Below are 21,546 nucleotides of genomic sequence, written 5' to 3'. Positions count from 1 at the left end.
TTTTCTTGGCAAAGGGAATTCCGCCAGCACATGGCCTCTGGACTTCATCTGCAACACCAACTCTTCCTGAGTCTCCAGATTGCCAACCCACCCTGCAGATTTTGGACTTGCCAAGCCTCCATAATCATGTGAGCTAATTTCTTAATGTAAATCTCTGACTATATGTGTGCATCCTATTGGTTCTGTTTCTTTGGAGAACCCTGACAAATGCAGGGCATCTAAATGAAACTTCTGTTCCACCAAACGGAAGCAATTGCTCAGGACTTGGTTTCCTAACTGACATAGAGAGGGAGAGGAGGGTGCCGAGGCATGTGTTGTGCTGGTGCAGACAAAGCAAAAACCTAGTCTCCCAGACCTGCAGGTGCAATGGCAGGTGGCTTTCGATGATGGCAGAATCACAGCTCCTTTGTGGCCCATTTCAGCAGTATGACTTTGGGAGCAGTTTCAGGAAACTCAGCCTCCATTTTCCTCCATTTGTCAGTCTTACCAATGATTCTGGGAGTCATTTAATGCCCTGTAACAAATCCTTCTCTGCTTAATCCTTCTCTTCCTAATGCCCCAACCCTTTAATACAGTTCCTCATGTTGTGGTGACCCCCAACCATAAAGTTATTTTCGTTGCTACTTCATAACTGCAATTTTGCTACTGTTATGGATCATAATGTAAATATCTGTGTTTTCCGATGGTCTTAGGCGACCCTGCTAGTGGTTCTCAACCTGTGAGTCGTGACCCACAGGTTGAGAGCCACTACTGTAGAGCCTAAGACCATCGGAAAACACAGATATTTACATTAAAATGTAAAATAAAATGAAAGCTATTGGAGAGACAGTGGTTCATCATACCATTCTAAGTGACACTGTCCTGTTCCAGTGGCAATCCAATTTTATTTAAATGACCCAGTCTTTTCCCACAGTTCATCATTTCTACACGGGTGCCATCAGATCTATAAAAGGAAGGCATGTTCTCTGCCCTCTAGGAGAGAATACTCTGCAAAGTAATAAGGATTTCAGGAGGCCACAATATTATTTTCTTCTACCATTTTACTCACTATGCTATGTTTTCAAAGCTTCTTACAATAGAAAGAAGATTAATCAAACCTGTATTATTTATTATTTTCTTTAACCTGAGGTTTCTCAACTGTACTATTAATATTTTGGGGCACAGAGCTCTTTGCTGTGAAGAGAAATCGTATCAAAATCCGAGTCTGAGCATGTCACCACTACATTCAGAATAATTCCTACAAGGCCACCATAGTTTGACTCCTGCTCCCCTTTTTCACTATTCTTGCACCATATTGCATCCTCTGCTCTGGTCACTATCTGCTTCTCAGCCCCTCCTCCACCTTCAGATCCCAGGCCCAGTTCTCCCCTCCCCTCATCACATGGCTCACAGCACCCACCACCCTTCTCCTTCACAGCACTCCTCTTGGCTACAGTGTTACATTTGCTCACCAGGATTCTTTGATTAACATCTTTCTCCCTCACTGAAGTGTGAGCTCCATGAAAACCAGGGCTGGCTTTTCTCCTCCTTCTACCCCAGCACAGTGCCTGCCTCATAGTAGGTACAAAATAGAGATTTGTTGAATGAGCAAGTGAATGAGAGAATGAATTTAAAAAGGGACGAGTACTGAGTAACTGATTATAATTAGAAATAAACAGGAAAGGATGGGCCTCACATGCCACAGGACAGGAGAATCAGAAGGATGTGTTTTTTACAAAGCGAAGAGCAAAGACTAATTAATTTCTGTATGTCCCAAACCCAGCACAGTGTCTGGTACGTAGTTGTCTGTACCAATCAATATCTGTTGTATCGAATGCTATTGTACTAGCCTGTCTGATTTCTGACAACCACTGTCTCTCCAATAGCTTTCAAAGACACCGACCGATCCATTTTCACAGGTCAAAGGCAAAATGCACTGCAGCATAACCAGTGAAAATGGATTGAGCTGTTCTCCAAAGACGTGTTCATTTAATATAAAATGCTGTTAGTCAAATAAGGTCTGAAGAAGCACAAAAGCTTATCATTATGACATCAGGTTTCCCTACTTAAAAAGCCATGCTGGCAAAGGAAGACTGAATATCGATGATAGACTCACTTAGCACTGCTCATTGCTAGTTAGAGCTGTGTAACAATTAGTGATAATTAAATATATACTTATTTATATGCAGAATTCAATTAATTTTGGTTATAAGGGCAATGACATGTTTTAGAGATAGAGTCTTTATGAAGTCAGGTCTCACAGAACTGAGAAATAGTTTTCTTTAAATGCCATAGTTTCATCATACCATTCTAAGTGACACTGTCCTGTTCCACGTCATACATTTTCAAATACATTCAATTCGATGCCATTCACATAGGCAAACATCCTATCTAATAAAAGAGTAATATGCAAATTAACCATATGTCCACCACACCCACAAGCCACACCCACCAGCCAATCAGGAGGGAGTATGCAAATAAACCCAACCAAGATGGCTGCGACCACAGAGAGCAGGAGGGAGGCTTGGGTTTCCCCAGCAATGGAGGAAGCCAAGCTTTTCGCCTGCCCTTGCTGGCCTAGGCCTCCACTCAAGGCTACAAAGTTTCAATGATAGAAGATAAATAAATCCAAACAGAAATGGCCACGGAGCTAGAAAGAGTAGGAGGCTAGGGTTGCCCCTGGCAATGGGGGAAGCCAAGCTTCTGAAGCTCTGGCCTGCCTGGGCCTCTGCTCCAGGCTATAAAGTTTCAATTATAGAAGATACGTAAATCCCAATAGAAATGGCTGCCGCCACGGAGAAAGCCCCCAACTGCCCTCCCCTGCCAGCCCAGTCACCCCTAACTGCCCTCCCCTGCTGGCCTGGTTGCCCCTAACTGCCCTCCCCTGCAGGCCTTGTCCCCCCCAACTGCACTCCCCTGCCGGCCTGGTCACCCCTAACTGCCCTCCCCTGCTGGCCCGGTCACCCCTAACTGCCCTTCCCTGCTGGTTATCTTGTGGTGGCCATCTTGTGACCACATGGGGGCAGCCATCTTGTGACCACATGGGGGTGGCCATCTTGTGTGAGGGTGTGATGGTCAATTTGCATATTACCTCTTTATTATATAGGATGGTGTTTGTCATAGTGACTTCAATGGAACAATTAAATTACAACACATATTTTATTTATTTTTACAATAATTCATAAGTAATTATGCCATCTTATTTTTGCAAAATAAGAAAGTAATAGAGATTTTAATAAATGTCCTCAGACAAATTGTTGGAAGAGTGAATAAAGTAGAAATCTTGACACATCCATATACCTGATCAATTGCATTTTAAAAATAAGCCGAAGTTAAAGAAAATCAGTATTTCTGAAATAATTTTGTGCTTTTTGGATAAATGTTAGGTTTATCTCATTTGACTTTCATGTGTGGTCAGGAATAAGAACAACTTACTTTGTGTTAGTTGTCATTTTATAAACTAAGAAAAAATAACCCTAAATGGGCCATGTTTGGAATATTCAAAAGCAAAAAACAATGTGATCACAAGCCATCATTGGAGGAAAACTCTCTGGAAACTGGTAAAATCTTATCAGATTCTTTAGTTTCATATTAAAATGGTCACATCAGACCAGATTCTCCACCATGTCTTTCTTCCTCTGGTTCCACTAGAAGGGAAGAAAAGAGAGGGACCAGAATTCCACCACAGTGTTTTCAGATTCATCGAGGTGGGAAAAGTCGTAGACAAGGGTGTAAAAAAGAAAGACCTGAACCTGTACCCTATGACTGTGTCCCCTTTTTTCTTATTGTTATTAATCACAAAACCAAAACCTTTGAAGCACTCTCCATTTCCTCCCCAGGGGACATTGGCATAACCTCCCTGTTACTGAGGGGCTCCCTGGGGCCTGATCCATTTCAGTAAAAATATTTGAAGCATGTGGCATTGTAATCAAGTGAGCCCATTGTATCTAAACCAATCCATAAAACAACAAACCTGTTGTTTGGGGATCCTTTTTACACAGCAGAAGGGCTAGGTGGACCTGGTCTTAATTAATCATTCTTATTTTTAAAGTGGCTTATGGACAAGTATGCAGACCTTAGGGATGCATAAATCACTGGACGTGTCTACAACCGCTAGAGAAGTTTGTAAGAGCATTTCCTAATGTGAGCTCAAGTTGAATATTTTAAATCTGAACAAAAGGGCCCAAACTCTATCAGTTACGCCCTCCCATCTAAGCAGCCCATCTTCCTCTCACAGTCAGCTGCCCAGCAGAGCGCTCTTGGCTCCAGAACAATGTTCATGGGATGACGTTAGACCCGGACCTCCAGGGTTCTGGCAATGGAGAGACATGCAGTGTTCCATGGGGGCCTCCGAAGGCCTCTGCTATTCAAAGACAGAATAAACGCTGTATTTCTAGCTTTGCCCCTAAATTCTTACTCTGCTCTGTTGCTGCCATTTACAGAGAAAGGTCTTACTGCTCCCACGTAGCTGCCCACTCCTTCCGTGGACAGAGCTAGCAGCTGTCCCCACACTTCCACCTTCCTGCAGCCCCTGGCTAAATCATCTTAGGCTAGAGGAGGGAGCTATAACTCACTTTACCAAAAACATGCAAACGGCTCACCTGGTAATAGGATTTGTCTATGAAGTAATCTAATACATTATTCCTCCCTTTCTTTGGGTTACCTTTATAATTATGAAAAATGGAGTATAAAGTCTCTCTAACATCTATGTACTTATCTATCCATCCAGCCACCATCTAGCTATCCATCCATCTATCTAATCTATCAATCATATCTGTCTACCTATCTACCTATCTATCTCTATCATCTTTCTGGTTAAATAAAATGAACACAATCAGTTTACTCTTCCAGGGACGACTTAGGCTGGAAAACTCCACCCTATTGCACAGGCTATGCACACTCACCCTCATTCCCACAGCCTTCCCTCCTCCTTCAACTTAACAAATGGAATGCATTTTGGAAAGCAACCTAAATGAGTGCTTTTAGACAACATTGGCCAAAGTCTGCCAAATGAATGTAACTAATATTCTAACGGGCAGGAGGGGCCTGTAGCATGGGACAAACCTAATGTTTGTGGAGGCCCCACAAGAATGGGGGTGGGTGGCGTGTTTGCCTGAATTCCTCTCCTACATGTGTCTGAGGCACCTTCCTGAGGAGCTAAGAGGCATCGCCATCATAATGTTGATATTAATGCAAGTGGACACTCCACAGGGTGGTCTGGGGAGAGCTGTCAGCGGGCATCGCATCAGCCTGACAGCTTAGCAGGAGGGTGCACCCCTTCCTCAGCCTCCGTGCCCCTGCCCCCACTTCCGGATGAGAGGCGGTCATAGGCACGGAGGGTTCTGGCCAATCAGAGCCCCCCCCACCCCAAGGACAAGCGCAGTTCTTTGTGGGCCTGAAATAATCAATCCCTACATATCCACACACACACACACACACACACACACACACACACACACACACACACTGAGTGGCCAGATTATTGTGATCTCTGAATGCATAATAATCTGGCCACTCAGTATATATATATACTGGCCACTCAGTAGGGGCCCGGTGCACAAAATTTGTGCACTGGGGATGGGGGGGTCCCTCAGCCCAACCTGCCCCCTCTCACATACTGGGAGCCCTCAGGGGATGTCCTACTGGTGGCTTAGGCCCGATCCCCATGGGAAGTGGGCCTAAGCTGCAGTCTGGCCTCCCTTTGTGGGAGGCAACCGGGCTGGTCAGGGGAAGGCACCAGCCCATCACCCTGCTGCTGCAGCCACTGCCAGTCACCACAGCCACCAAGGTGTTTTCATTAACACGGACTCCAGTCCCTTCACCAAGAAAAAATGACAACTTTCTTTAGGCATTTTCAAGATGTGTCTTTCATAGGATATGGATTTCTTTCTTTCTTTCTTTCTTTCTTTCTTTCTTTCTTTCTTTCTTTCTTTCTTTTTTCTTTCTTTCTTTCTTTCTTTCTTTCTTTCTTTCTTTCTTTCTTTCTTTCTTTCTTTTTCTCACCTGAGTATATGTTTCCATTGACTTTTAGAGAATGTGGAAGAGAAAGGGAAAGACAGAGAGAAACATCAAAGTGAGAGGAACACTTTTGATTGGTTGCCTCCTGCATGATCTGGGCCCCTGGCCAGGGAGGAGCCTGCAACCTAGGTACATGCCCTTTGATCAGAATCAACCCGGACCCTGCTGTCGGCAGGCCGAGGCTCTATCCACTGAATCAAACTGGCTAGGGCAGGATATGACATTTCTTAGCCCTCCAGCAGTGGACCTTCGTTTTTTTCCCCAGGAGTGTGGTGGAAAAACCCTAGACCACCTTTTTGGATTCTTATTACCCAAGTTACTAAGAATATTACCAATGGCATACAGGAAGCTTAGCCAATGTGCAGTCAGAAAAGGTGTTTCCTCTATAGTTCACACCAATCACCGGCTGTGCCCTGCCCAGGCCTAAAGCCTCTGGCTGAAGCTTTAGGCCTGGGAAGGGGACCTCCAGCTCCCTGTGATCGCAGACACCGCCCATTGGGCAGGGGAACCCAGCTCCCTGCAATCCACCACAGGAGCAGACCCCCTCGCAGGAGCGGACCCCCAGTTCCCTGTGATCCATTGCAGGCTCCCCGCTGGTGCCCAAGGCCAGAAAAGCCTCTGGCGGATGCTTTCCTGGTGGGCGTGGCTGGTGGGCGTGGCTTGTGGGTGTAGCAAAGGTATGGTCAATTTGCATATTACTCTTATTAGGTAGGATATATGAGGCCCGGTGCATGAATTCGTGCATGGGTGGGGTCTGGCCAGCCTGGCCAGGGGGAGGGGACATGGGTAGTTGGCTGGCCTGCCTGCTGGTCGAACTCCTGGTCGAGGGGACAATTTGCATATTAGCCTTTTATTATATAGGATATACATTGAGTGGCCAGATTATTATGCATTCAGAGATCATAATAATCTGGCCACTCAGTATATATACAATTTTAGAAGAAACTTTGAAAAGTAAAGGAAAAATTATAAAAGAAAGAAAGTGGAAGACAGTTCTGGTCAGAGATCACAAAACAAGTGAAAAGGCAAGAGCCTGATGAGAGAGAGAAAGGGGACAAAGGGAGCCCTAAGAGAAATGGAGAGCTCACAGGTGGCCAAGGGTCGGGCAGGGGGAGGACAGAGGGCGGCTTTCTCTCTGGCGCAGCCGCCGGGCACCTCCACGTGGAAATGCAGCTTCATTGCGCCCACCGGGCCCTCAGACCAAGGAAAGGCCTTGAAACTCTAGCACTGTTCACAAGATGTGACATCAAATGTTTCTGAGTGGCTATATGACTTCAGATTCTGGAATCTCCTCCAGGCCCTGCTCTGCACTCACTCTGGGAGCAAACACCCAGCATGGCCACATCCTCGTTGTCTGGGGAGCAGTGATGGAAGAGAAAGCACGCAGACCCAAGACACACTCTCCAGGCAACAGCAGCATTTATCGGAATTTTTTGAGGGTTTTTCACGGAATCGTATATTCGTTCCTTGATGCCTTCTGTCCACCTCTAGAAAAATCATTGTCCGGGCTTTTAACAAAATCCCCTCACATCTGTTGCTTCCCTGAAGCAAGCTGAGCCTTGTCGCAAGAAGAGTGGGACCTTCATAGGCATTTTGTACTCAAAGGGATCCTTGTTTTATTTCTTCTTTAATCAACAAGTTATTTCTAAGGAAATCTTGCCCCCTAGCTTTCAAGTCCCAAAATTGAGTTCAAAGCAGTGGAAGAGTTGCACACTGGCAGATAAACGGATGGATGTCTCCATCTAGTGGATTGTTGCCGTACTGCACACTGAAGCAAAGAAGAAAACGAAGAGAAAATTGACACACCTGGATATATTTTTTCACTGGCAATATATTTCCTATTTCCTGTCTCTGTAGTAAAGCTACTTTTTGTTGAATCATCTATATGTACATCTTCTGTACATAAAGGATAAGCAGGACTCAGTGCAGCTCATTGTCATTTATTAAGATGACATAATATATCTCTAATAGATTTAAAAAATTTTTTATTGATTTCAGAGAGGAAGGGAGAGGGAGAGAGAGATAGAAACATCAATGATGAGAGAGAATCTTTGATCAGTTGCCTCCTGTATGCCCCCCACTGGGAATTGAGCTCGTAACCCTGGCACGTGCCCTGACCGGAAATCGAACTGTGACCTTCTGATTCATAGGTTGATGTTCAATCGCTGAGCCACCGCGGCCAGGCTCCAAAAGATTTTTTAAATTCACTAATTTGTTATAAAATAGCCAATCATTGTCTTCCCAGTAATTGCCATTGGGGATATGAGGGGCCAGAGAGCACAAAGGGGGTGTACATGTCTGACATGGGCACACATTAGTGAATCTATCTAGCAACTACGGGTTCAGCAGGAACCCACAAGGACAGCTGTGGCCTGTGATTGCCAGGCTGGGTCTGAAGTGGTACAGAGATGAGCAGGTAGCTGCTGAGAGATGTCTCACCTGCCTGCTGTTTATCTGATTCAATCATCTACTAAATGTTCATTATTTTCGTTTGCTGAATAAAGCATGTGACTCATCCTCAAGCATAAAAATTCACTGCAGGAGTTGAAAAAATGCAATCACGTTATAACCTAGATGGGAAGGGACAGTGAGAATGAGTCTTAGGGAAAGACCATTTCCAGACGTCAAAGACCCTTGATTTTATCCTCATCCATAAGTGACTGCCCCCCCACCCCCAGTTTTTTAATTTCCCTTGAACTTTGGAAACAGAGGTGCTCACATAACTTTGTTGAAGTTCTAGTTATTTTTATCTTGTTTCCAGCTTTTCACAGGCTGGCCTCATTTTTGTCGTTAATAAATTTAAAACTCTATAACAATATGAATGTACCTAACACTACTGAACAGCACACTTAACAATGGTTAAATGGTAAATTTTATAATGTGTTGTTCTGAAGCACAGTTTTTTAAATTCTGTATCTGCTAAATTATGGAAACTTCAAAATTTTTATGAAAAAATATCATATGTGTGAAGAACAGAAAGTTCTGAGTCTAAGCAACAAAGTGAACTTGTCCTTGTCCCATCTCCCCTTACTTTACACACTCTTCAGGTTGGAAATATATAGAATAATTAAACCCAGCAGCCTTTGATTTGTGCGTAGCAGGAAGCCCAGGACAAAGCTGTGTGCCTTGTTGATCCACCTGTCTCTCGGGCTCCCCGGGTGAGTTGGGCAGAGACTGCTTTCCAGAGGAGCCTAAGCATCTCTGCCATGTTGTCCCCTCAGATGTTCTCCTGATCTCTTGGCTGCCCCCTTCTCACCATTTGGGTCTTGAATCAAAAGTCATCTCTGCAAAGAGACCTTCTTTGACTCCTTATCTAGCATGGATCACCCCTCACCCACCACTCTGCACAACTCTCCACCACAGTATCGTGTTTCATTGTCTTCGCAGCATTTAATCACAATCTGCAATTATCTTTGTACTTATTGTCAGACTACCCACACTGGAAAAAGCTGAGATCCTGTCCACCATGGTCCCCACTGCATCCCCACTCCTGGGGATGCTGCCTCAACTTCATACATTGCTGGTGGGGAGCAGAAAAGAAGGAAGCTGACCTCCCCAAAATGCAAATGCATTGACCCTTGATCTAGCATTCCCACTTCTGGGCATTTATTCTACAAATTCAATTGCACAAGTACAATAGTATGTACATAAATGTATTCACTGAGATATTGTATTACAATAACAAAAGATTAAAAAGAATCCATGCTCAACAATAGAAAAAGACTCAAGTAAACTCTAGTACATATGGCAATGGAATACTATACAGCTATTAAAAGTACCGAGGAAGGTATCTATGTGCTGCTATAGAGAGATCCAGGTACAAAAACAGTAATATATAGGGTGCTTCCTTATATATTTATATTTGCTTATAAATAAAAAACAATGTAGCAATGGCTACTAGCGGGGGGGGGGGCTTCTCTGTTTATATATTTTTAAATCTAATTTTGAACTTTAAGTTGTGTAAATATACTATGTATAAAAAAATGAGTAGCACCTGGCACATGGCAGGTGCTCAGCTAATTATTTTGAAAAAGAGAATAGATTAATGACTGAACATATGAATTTGATAAGACAAATGACTAGACATGTTTAGGCCTCTAGGGTAGCCCACTGCTGGAACTACAACTTTACTGGACCTGGAGCAATGAGGGTAACTCATTACTCAATGTTCTGGAGAGTGTCCTTAATGGAGGATCTTATAGTCATAAAAGGGGTCCAAGTCCACACCTGTGGGTGAGAATGGTCTTTAAAGTCAAGGAGAGGGACCACTAGACAGGCGTTCATTCATTCATTCATTCATTCATTCATTCGCTGAGTACTGTGGGCCTAAGGAGGACGGGGCAGATGTGGTCTTCTCCTCAGGGAACTCACAGGCTAAGGCAGACTGGGTCTAGGATAGATCCTGAGCCAGCACCCTTCAGTCTGGCTTTTAGCCTGCCCAGCTCTCTTTTGGGCGATTGTCCTGGGGACAAAACTTCCATGTGAAGTTGTGAGTATGGAACAGTGGGACTTTGTCACCCTAGAACAGGGCACACTAACTCATGGGGACCAGAATGGCCCACCCCTCATTCTATTCATTCTATTCTGACTGGAAGGAAGCAACCCAGTGGCCATGTTGGGGCACTCTGAGCAGCAGTGAGAAAACAAAGCTGTGCTATTCCTGGGGATCCCGAGCATCCTGGGAGCCAGCAGACCCTGAGGCAACGTGGACACCCATGGCTGCTGAAATTTGCAAAGACCCTGCTTTGGACTAAGGAAGGGATTTTTGAGGGTAACAGTGCCATAGTCTTTGCAGACATGCAAGTATAGAAATGTAGTTGGTTATGTTTATTGTAAAGTGATTGAGCTCACAAGGTGATAACCTGGAAAGTATCTGTGTCAAATAATTGACTTTGAATCTTCCAAAAATAAAAGAAATCTATGTGCTCAGATGAAAACAGACTTATTAAAGAAGTGTGTCTGAGATTTATTTTATCCCTGTGGTCTTGTTTCTGAAGTTCATTTATAGAAACAGACTTAGAACAAACTTGGAAGCAAAGCAAGAACATGAGTATAAAAAGGTGCCATAGGAAGAGATGGTTCTTTGCATGAACTTGCAGTTATCCTTATTGTTCAGATAAAGCAAATTTAATTTTAAAAACAATCCTTTTTATCAAAAGTAATTATTTTGGTGACTTGCAGCCCAAGGAAATTATCAAAATCAATAAAATATTTTCAATAGTAAATTACTACAGTATCTATCATTTTCAGAGATTTTAATTCTTTTATGTTTTCACAAAACCTATAAGGAGACACTGCCATCTCCATTTTAATGATGAGTCAGCAGTTCTGTGCCTTGGCTCAGGGCACAGTGCTTACAAGTGAGGGAGCTAGAACTTGAACTCCTCCTTCTGGCACCATATATATATATATTTTAAATATGTTTTTATTGATTTTAGAGAGGGAGAGAGAAACATCAGTGTAAGACAGAAACATCAATTAGTTGCCTCCTATAAGCACCCTGATTAGGGATTGAGCCTGCAACTGAGCATGTGCCCTGACCAGGAATTGGACTGGCTACCCTTTGGTGCATGGGACAATGCTCAACCACCGATCCATGCCGACCAGGGCTCTGGCACCAAATCTTTACTTCCACCACACCACACAGGTACCTCAGAATGGTACCTCTGACTGGTGACTCTCCTCCACCTCCCCTTACACTTACTGGAAAGGTCACCATGCGTACGTATTTAGAACTTTGAACTTGACCTGGTATAGATGTGCCAGGCATTGCTCTGGGCAAAGGGAAGATAAAAGTGAAAAGCAGCTGACCTTCTGCTATTTTTACCCTTTGCATGAAGTCACAGCTACTTGGATCCTTTGGTGGAGTGCTCTCACTTACTGAGAAGATGAGTGTCTAAGGGCAGAGACATTCTCTATCTCATTGACCACTGAGCACACCGCCTAGAACATAGATAGATGCCAAATAAATAAGTAGGTCCCCAGGAAGCCCCCAATGATTTGGGAATGATACAATAGAAGGTTGGTGGCAGTTATACAGAGCACGGGAGAGAGGAAAGACATAAAGAAATAGATTTTTGGAAGCATCTCAACACTATACTGCTTTATATCCTAACTCATTTCAAAAATAGACTAAAGAGAACTATCTTAACATTTTCTTCCCAGCTAATATGCCTCGGTAACCTAGATAGCAATAAACTCTTTTAAAACTTCAATACAACCCACGGAAATAATTGTTTGGGGTAAAGAAATAGGTTTAGAGAGGTTAAATGGTTTGCCCAAAGCCACACAGGTGGTGAGCACTTAGTAAGACGGACCCAACGCCTCTCAGGTAAACCCAGTGCCCGTTGCACTACTCCTCACGGTTTCCCTGTGAGACAGAACGTTAAACGCCCTGAGAGCAGAGGATGAGGAAGCACAGGCCCTGCCTGAAGATCTCATTTTTAGGTAAGTGGGAACTGATTTATGCTGGAGCTGCCCTCAGCCCTGATTGTGGGCAGGATGAAGTGCAGGCCTGGGAGTGGCCCCAGAAGTTTAAGTAGCACTGCTAATTGACCTGACAGCAGGCAGGTCACTTCACACCACTGTGCCAATGGCAAGTGACAGGTTAGTGTCTGGCTGGTGATACAGTAATTGAGTGCGATAAGATGGCAAAGAGGCAAGAAGCTAATGATGTGTTGCCTTGTTAAGCAGAGCTTACCACGCCTCATTAGATTTAAAAGAGTTATCGAGACAGAGTAATTATCAGAGACAGTAAAACTGTTGTATTAAAAGATAAAAAGGCCAGTATCAAAGAGAAATAATTAACTGCTTAATAGGGCATCTGCTGAGCTGCTTGGTCTAGGAATCAGACTAGGAGGCTGCAGAGGGGGTCCTTCGGCTGGGTGGGGCCTCATGCAACACTAGTCATTTTGGACCACCCCTTTTTGGTTTCATTGTTTTTTTATTGTGGTAAAGTACATATAACATAAAATTTACCATCTTAACCATTTGTAAGTGTTCAGTTCAGTGGCATTAAATACATTCACATCATTGTACCACCATCCTCACCATCCATCTCCAGACCTTTTTCATCTTGCAAAACTGAAACTCTGCCTCCATTGAATAGTATCTCCCAATCCCCTCCCCCACCACACACACACTTCCCCAGCCCCAGACAACCACCATTCTATCTTCTGTGTTTATGACTTTGATTACACTACACACCGCATATAAATGGAATTGTACAGTATTTGTTTTTTTGTGACTGGCTTATTTCACTTAGATGATGTCCTCAAGGTTCATGTTATAGTATGTGTCAGAATTTCCTTCCTTTTTAAGACTCAGTAATCTTCCATTGTATGTATTGATCACATTTTGCTCATCCATTTATCTGTTGGTGAATGCTTGGGTTGCTTCTACCTTTTCCCTACTGTGAATAAAATTGCTATGAACACAGGTGCACAAATCTCTTTTCAAGGCTCTGATTTCAATTCTTTTGGGTGCATATCCAGAATTGCAGGATCAAATGGTCATTCTATGTTTAATTTTTTGCGGGACTGCCCATTATTTTCCATAGTGGCTGCACCATTTAACATTCTCAACAATAATGCACAAGGGTTCCAATTTCTCCATATCCTCCCCAACTCTTATTTTTTCTTTTAATTTTTTTAAATAGTAGCAATCCTAATGGTTAGGATGTGGTTGGACCATACCTCTTTTTTATTTGTTTTTGTTTCTTTTTCATTTTTAAAAATTAATTACATATTTATTAAATGCCTACTGAATGTTGGGCACCATTTCAGGCTCTGGTAATATTGAGATAAACAAGACAGTTTCGTTTATTCAAACACATATCAGGCATCTACTATGTGCCTGGTACTTGTGACACAAAAGTTCTTATTGACTCCATGCTTTCATTGAGTGCCTGCTGTGTGCCAGGAGCTGAGATTGGTGCTAGGGATGGAGATAAACAGGTGCTTTTTACCTTTTAACTGGTTTCTTCCCCATACGTCTGAAGAGCACCTACTGTGAGTGCCAGGCATTCGTGACACAAAACAGTATAACAGTTGTTCAGTCAGCATTCTATCTCCCGCATGTGTGCCACAGAGATGAACAAGAAGAGTCCTTTCATTTCTTCATGGATGAGGCATTTATTGAGTGCCTACTGTGTACCAGACCTTGTGGACTCCAGTGGGGTTCGTGAATGGTTGAGTCCATTCATCCCCCAGTCACCTGAGCTATGTGCAAATCACCATCCAGAAGGGAGGGTGACTGTCGGAGTAACTACTCCTTTTTACTGCTTGACGACGCCAATTGTGGGGGCACAGTTCCCTCACCAGGAACTGGACCTTCATGGACGCCAGGCACTGGATGAAGATGATATGAGAAGTCATAGGCGTATAGGAGAATATTGCAGACCAAGTAGCCATTGTTAACAAGGAGCCGTCAGACAAAACAATTCTTCAAAGTAACCTTACAAAGTAGCCGCACAAAGCAGCCCTTGCTAATACAGTAGCAAACACAGGAGCCATACCAAGCAGCCATGTACCGGCTGGTCAACAACACATCTTTATACCAACTTAGACAAAAGAGGCTTCTTGCCACATAGTGACATCAGTATTTGGGTTATAGAGGGATACACTTGTGCAGTGTATACAGTAAGATTGCTGTGTCCTTGGTCAGATTGTCCTTGAACATCTGGCATACTCAGGACAGGGCCCACACACTCCAATTGGCCTTGAATGTCTGACATACTCTGATTAGGATTCTCACAGAGACTATTCTCCACCCAAGGCTTCTGCTGGTCCCAGTAACCACATGGCCACATGCAGGCACCATGGCTTGCACCCAGTCCCTCGTGGAGGGGGCAGGGATGAGGATGGGGGCTGAGTCGCCAGTGTCTATCTTTGGTCCTGTTTGCGTGACCTTCCAGGCCTGCATCTCAGGTGTGGTGTCTGCCTGTTCAGTGGGATTCCTCCATCCAAGCCTTTGGTGGGCTCAGCTGCACTGGGGTGCTGTCTGCAGCTTGGTCAGGATGCTCTCCAGCCCAGGCTGGAGGACTTGCTGTGCCTTCAGCAAGAAGTGAATGTCGGAGCCGACCAGCGGCGCTTTACTCTCTTAGGGATGGATACTGTTCCCTGGGTCAGATCCTGGATAATTTGCTTATTTTTTAATTAAATGTTCCTGGGACAATACCCTTTTAAAAGGATTTCAAGCCTATACTGGGATCAGAGTTAAGGACTCAACTTGGAAAAAATCAAGGTTATCCTTCATAAACTATATTGATAGAAACTTCAATTGTGTTTAATTCATGTATTTATTGATCACCTCCTGAATGACTGGGTAAGTGAAGATGTCCATTTACATGAAGAAGCTTTCAGTCCCAGGGGGGAAATACTGGTTAGGAGGATCAAAGCACCTCTGAGAAGCAGTATTTATTATGTGGGAAGCTTCCACAGCCATTGAAGCATTTCATAACGCAGAAATGCCACCAAGTTGGGTTGGTTCCAAGAAGCCCTGGTTACAAGTAGGTATCTATAAAATAAAGTCCTCTCTCTCTCTCTCTCTCTCTCTCTCTCTCTCTCTCTCTCTCTCTCTCTCTCTCATCTCTCCCCTTTTCATCACCTAACCCTCTCCTCTGTTTTATTCCCCTCTACATTGTACCTGTCCAGACCTTCATTGATGTCATAGGTACTACTTGACCCTGGAGGTACCTGAAAGTAAGAGGATCCTCACTCTTTCTGGAGTCCATCCCCTTCACCCCCTCTTTCTCTAGCAGCCATAGTACCAGTAAGGATAAGACTCAACCCTTGCTGTCCTCAGGTTTCTCCCCTTACCCTGTGTTGTTGTTTTTTTGTGTGTGTTTTTTCTCACTCTTCCAAGCCAATTCTATTCCTACATCCTTTGTAAAATCCTATCTAATAAAAGAGTAATATGCAAATTAACCATCTCTCTGCTACACCCACAAGCCATGCCCACTAGCCAATCTGGAGTGAGTATGCAAATTAACCCAATCAAGATGGCTGCGGCCACGGAGCGAGCAGGAGGCTTGGGTTTCCCCAGTAATGGAGGAAGCCAAGCTTTCCACCTCCCCTGGTGGGCCCAGGCCTCCAATCAAGGCTACAAAGTTTCAATTATAGAAGATAAATAAATCCCAGATACCAGGGCCTCCACTTGGGTTGTCAGGGGGCGTGGCTGGCCTGCAAACCACCACAGGCCCCTCACCCAGGCCGCCCCATGCCCCAAGGAAACCCCACCCTGATCTGAGACACCCTTCAGGGCAAACCAGCTGACCTCCACCCGTGCACCAGGCCTCTATCCTATCTAATAAAAGTAATATGCAGATTGACCATCACTCCAACACACAAGATGGCTGCCCCTATGTAGTCAAAGATGGCTGCCCCCAAGATGGCCACCACAAGATGGTCAGCAGGGGAGGGCAGTTGGGAGGGACCAGGCCTGCAAGGGAGGGCAGTTGGGGGCGATCAAGCCTGAAGGGTAGGGTAGTTAGGGGTGACAGGATGGCAGAAGGGGGAAGTTGGGGGTGACTGGGCCTGTAAGGAAGGGCAGTTGGGGGGGACCCAGGCCTGCAGGGGAGAGCAGTTGGGGGGGACCAGGCCTGCAGGCGAGGGTAGTTCGGGGCAAACAGGCTGGCAGGGGAGCAGTTAGGCATCAATCAGGCTGGAAGGGGAGTGGTTAGGGGGTGATCAGGCTGGCAGGCAGAAGCGGTTAGGGGCAATCAAGAATGCAGGCAGGTGAGCAGTTGGGAGCCAGCAGTCCTGGATTGTAGGATCGGGCCTAAACGGGCAGTTGGACATCCCTCGAGGGGGTCCCAGATTGGAGAGGGTGCAGGCTGGGCTAAGGGACACTCCCCCCCAGTGCATGAATTTCGTGCACCGGGCCTCTAGTAAATATATATAAGACTAAATATCCTAGGGCCAGCAATCCTAGGACACATTCAAGTATAAAATTAGAATTCTATCTTCAACTGTTTCAGTGCTTCCAATTCAGTCCTCTTCCAACTTCATGTACAATTGACTGAGGGTGTGCTTTAAAATTGGACTGTATATTCCACATATTGTTCCCTTGCTGTTTCATATTGCAAATCTTAGCTACCCAGTGAGACTGCCTCTTCACAGGGTTGGTCAATGTAACATGGACTTTCTCAGTATTTCCCACAGTGTGTCATTCAGGAGGTGGCCAGTAAATACTAGTACATGAATGAAATGAAATTGAAGTTTCCACCAGTATAGGTTCCACAGGATGACCTTGACCTTTATCCTGTGGATTCCTTACCTTAGATCCAGTATGCACTTTGAGTCCATTTAAAAGAGCACAGCCCAAAATGACCAATGCAGCTATATTAACATGATTAATTTTTGTGGATATTGGAAAAAGAAAGAGGAAACTTCCCAGCATCAATTATAAATTGTGTTACTTTATACAGGTCATATTATTTCATTAACCTTCTTTATTTTTTACTCAGGTTCTGCCAATATTCTTCCTAGAGACGTTTAATATACTTAACCTCAGTCAAAATTCAGAACTAGGGGACAGGAAGGAGGACAGGGAAAGGGAAGCAGGGATGCAAATATGGCACTAGAGTGATCTCATTTGGTAGCTCAACTGTAGAGCCAAAAAAGCGTGTTTATAGCATTTTTGTTTGTTTGGTAAAGAGAAAGAAGAAAAATATAATCATCTTCCCAAGAGACATGCAATTTTAAAAGGATTGCAGGCCCTAGGATATTTAGTCATGTATATATTTATTTTACAAAGAATTTTCTTAAGATCAATAAATATAGCATGGTGACTTTGTACCAAATGGGTCACAAAGAGATACTTAGCTCAGAGTACATGGAAATCCCCATCTCCCGGGACTGGCAGAAGGTCTCATCTATAATGTTGACAGTTTACAAATTTGGGTATTTTTTAAACCTAAGGCACTCACTAGTTCAAATGAAGACCTCAGTTCAATTCAGGTCATCTAGCTACCATCAGCTAAGGAGGTGGGAAAAAAAACCAACTTCGATATTGTCAACAAGTCAAGTCTTATAAATTAACTAGAGGCCCGGTGCACAAAATTCATGCACGGGGGATGGGGGATCCCTCAGCCCAGCCTGCACCCTCTGGCAATTTGGGACCCCTCGGGGGATGTCCAACTACCAGTTTAGGCCCGATCCCACAGGGATCCCTGCAAACCACCACAGGCCCCTCGCCCAGGCCGCCCCATGCCCCAAGGAAATCCCCTTAGGCCTGTGGGATCGGGCCTAAACTGGCAGTCAGACATCCCTCTCGCAATCCGGGACTGCTGGCTCCTAACTGCTCATCTGCCTGCCTGCCTGATCACCCCTAACTCTGTCTGCCTGCCTCATTGCCCCTAACCACTTGCCTGCTTGCCTGATTGCCCCAAACCCTCTGCCTGCCTGCCTCATCACCCCTAACCACTCTGCCTGCCTGTCTGATACCCCTAACTGCTCGTCTGCCTGCCTGATTGCCCCTAAACACTCTGACTACCTGCCTGATTGCCCCTAACCCTCTGCCTGCCTGCCTGATCTCCCCTAACCACACTAACTGCCTGCCTGATCACCCCTAACCACTTGCCTGCCTGCCTGATGGCCCCTAACCACTCTGCCTGTCTGCCTGATTGCCCCTAACTGCTCTGCCTGTCTGCCTGATAGCCCCTAACTGCTTGCCTACCTGCCTGATCACCCCTAACCATTCGCCTGCCTGCCTGATCATCCCTAACCACTGTGCCTGCTTTCCTGATCACCCCTAACTGCTCGTCTGCCTGCCTGCCTACCTGATTGTCCCTAACCACTCTGCCTGCATGCCTGATTGCCCCTAAATGCTTCTGCCTGCCTGCCTGATAGCCCCTAACTGCCTCTGCCTCAGCCCCCACCACCGTGGCTTCATCCAGAAGGATATCCGGAATGATGTCTGGAAGGTCGTTCGGCTGTCCGATCTAATTAGCATATTATGCTTTTATTATTATAGATTATTATAGATACCTAGAGAAACAATTGTTAGCCTTTGAAGAGTCATGGTCTCCTTTAGAATAGGATGAAAACTCTGAAATTTCTTCCCAGGCCTCCCCCACTCCCCCCCAAAAAGTTACAGGCATAGATATTCACCGAAAGTCCTTTTAACTCTATTCAGAGGATTCAAAACTATTTTATTCCATTCAGGAAGGAATGCATAGTAAACTCCTGGGGGAGGGGGTCCACAACTCCAGGTTAAGAAATGTTAATCTACAAATATCCAGAAAGAAGGTAGTAAAGGAATCTATTTCATTCTGGTGTTAAAACAAACAAACAAACAAAAAACCACAGGAGTTGAATACAGGTAAGGAGAGGTCAGATTTTATTTAAAACAAAGTGAGTTTAATTTAATGTATTTATTCTCTGGGTAGATAAATCATTTGATTTTTGAAGCAGAACAAATGAGTAGATTGTCTATCTCACAAACATTGAGGAGAAAAGAAAGCTGCTCCAAACGTAACACTTTGTGTTTAATGTTTTGGAAACTGCAGCTTGAGGACTGGCAGCCCTGGTGCTCCAAGCGGAACTTCCGAAGGCAGCCCTCTTTGTCCCTTACGTCACTTCTGTGAGACAAGCCAGGGAGGGTAACATTTCCCAAACGGGAAAGCCACGAAAGAAGACGATCTGGCAGATAAAACTTTCCAGCACTGTATTTTATTGGTGATTCCTAGACAGTTTTCTTTAGAAATCTGCTCAATTTTGAATTTATGAAAAAAATTTTTTTCCCATGGGACATATAAGTTGCAAATTATATGTTTAAAGGTATGCTCTTTGTCCTGTGGGAAATGAAACCAGAAATCAGGAAATGTTAGCAACTTCAAGACATATCCATCTAATTCTACCTCTTCCCTTTTTTTTTTTTTTGTTTTAATCCTCACTTGAGGATATTTTTTCCATTGCTTTTCAGAGACAGTGGAAAAGAGGGAGGTAAGGGGGGGGGAGGGAGAGACAAACATTGATGTGCAAGCACACCCACAACCCAGGTACACGCCCTTGACCGGGAATTGAACCCGTGCCCCATCGGTGCACAGACCAACACTCTAACCACTTAGCAACACCAGCCAGGGCAACCTCTTCCTTTTTATAGGTGAGGAAACAGGTAGAATGACCTGTTCAGGGTCACACAGCTACTTAATGTCAGAGCTGGGATTCGAGTCCAGGGCAGCCCCCACTCTCTACCTTGTTTTCACAGCCACACTGCACCTGCACCAGCAGCTGTGCATTCTAGATTCTAAGTTTATCGCTTTCAAAAGTCCATTTCTCAGTCTATCCCTATGCAAAGTGAGAGCCCAGACTATGACTGTGGTCACAGCATGAGGTGAATTCATAAAAAAATACAGCTCATGCTGTCTGAAACACACTTTTTTTTTTTTGAATTGTTGATGAGAAATCGTTTGACAAGCATTCTTGGGTACCACTATCAGGGTTGCTGTGCAAGTCCAAATTGGGAGAAGAAAGGCCCCCACAAATGCTGCCTCTGAAATGAAATTAAGCTCAAAAGCATGGACAGGGATCTGAGAGTAATTATTCCAGGTAGAATCTCATTTTCCCAGTCACACGGGGCAGCTCTCACATTCTTCCTGAGGGTCTTACTCATCTGAAATAAGCACTTGGAGAAATCAGGAGGGAGGGCACACAGGATGCAGTGGACGGTTTAAGAAACGAGCAAGGGACATGTTTGGCACCCCCACAATGTGATAAGCTTACTGCAGCCTGAGCAAACCAGGGTGTGAGCGGAAGAATTTCTTTTTCTCCCTCCTGTTTGATAGTGCCGCAGAATTTATTGTGCCTAAGCTTTAAAATCTGTCCCTGAACTGTCAGTGAGGGGCATCGGGGCTTCAGTTGAGCAGTGAGGCCAGGACACCCTATGACAAAGCGGAGTCCAGGTCTGTCCTTAAGGCAGCTGGAGGCTCCCGGGGAAAGGTGTGGCCACACAGGGAACAGGGATGGCAAAGGAAGTGGTTACCATCGAAATTAGGCTGAACCAGTATTTGTTTGAGATCCACTTAAAAAATGACCAGCAGGCCTCCGAATCCTTTGTGCTGGCTGGCTTTTTATTTAGGACTGAGAAGGAATGGGTTTCATGAAGAGATATCTGCCTCCCAAGAGACACCAATATTGACTAAGACTAAAAAAGCAAGTAGTATCAGATAACCTACTGAAATAAAGCAGGGAAAGCCATTATGCTTTTACTTTATTGATCCGGTTCTTAGCTACATGGGGAAAAACAACCTACATTGTGGAAGCTGGAAATCTCTAAGGCTACAACAACACGTTGTTAAAGAGTGGTGCATTCATCTGCCCGTGAGAAACAAGACCTTGTATCGAGCAGTCTGGGATACGCTTAACACCAGATGAATAATGCTAGGCTGGCGAGGAGGGAAAACAGCCTCCCGGGGATGGTGTCCCGGCTGTGTGTGTGTGTGTGTGTGTGTGTGTGTTTGCTTGTTTGTTTTTTAAATTATTGGATGTGCTTTCTGAATAGATAAAGATACACTTAAAATGGCAATCTACTCTACTCGGTCCACAG

The sequence above is a fragment of the Eptesicus fuscus genome, chromosome 2, assembly GCF_027574615.1.
Source record: "Eptesicus fuscus isolate TK198812 chromosome 2, DD_ASM_mEF_20220401, whole genome shotgun sequence".
Taxonomy (NCBI): Eukaryota; Metazoa; Chordata; class Mammalia; order Chiroptera; family Vespertilionidae; genus Eptesicus; species Eptesicus fuscus.
Note: the sequence above shows the minus strand (reverse complement) of the source record.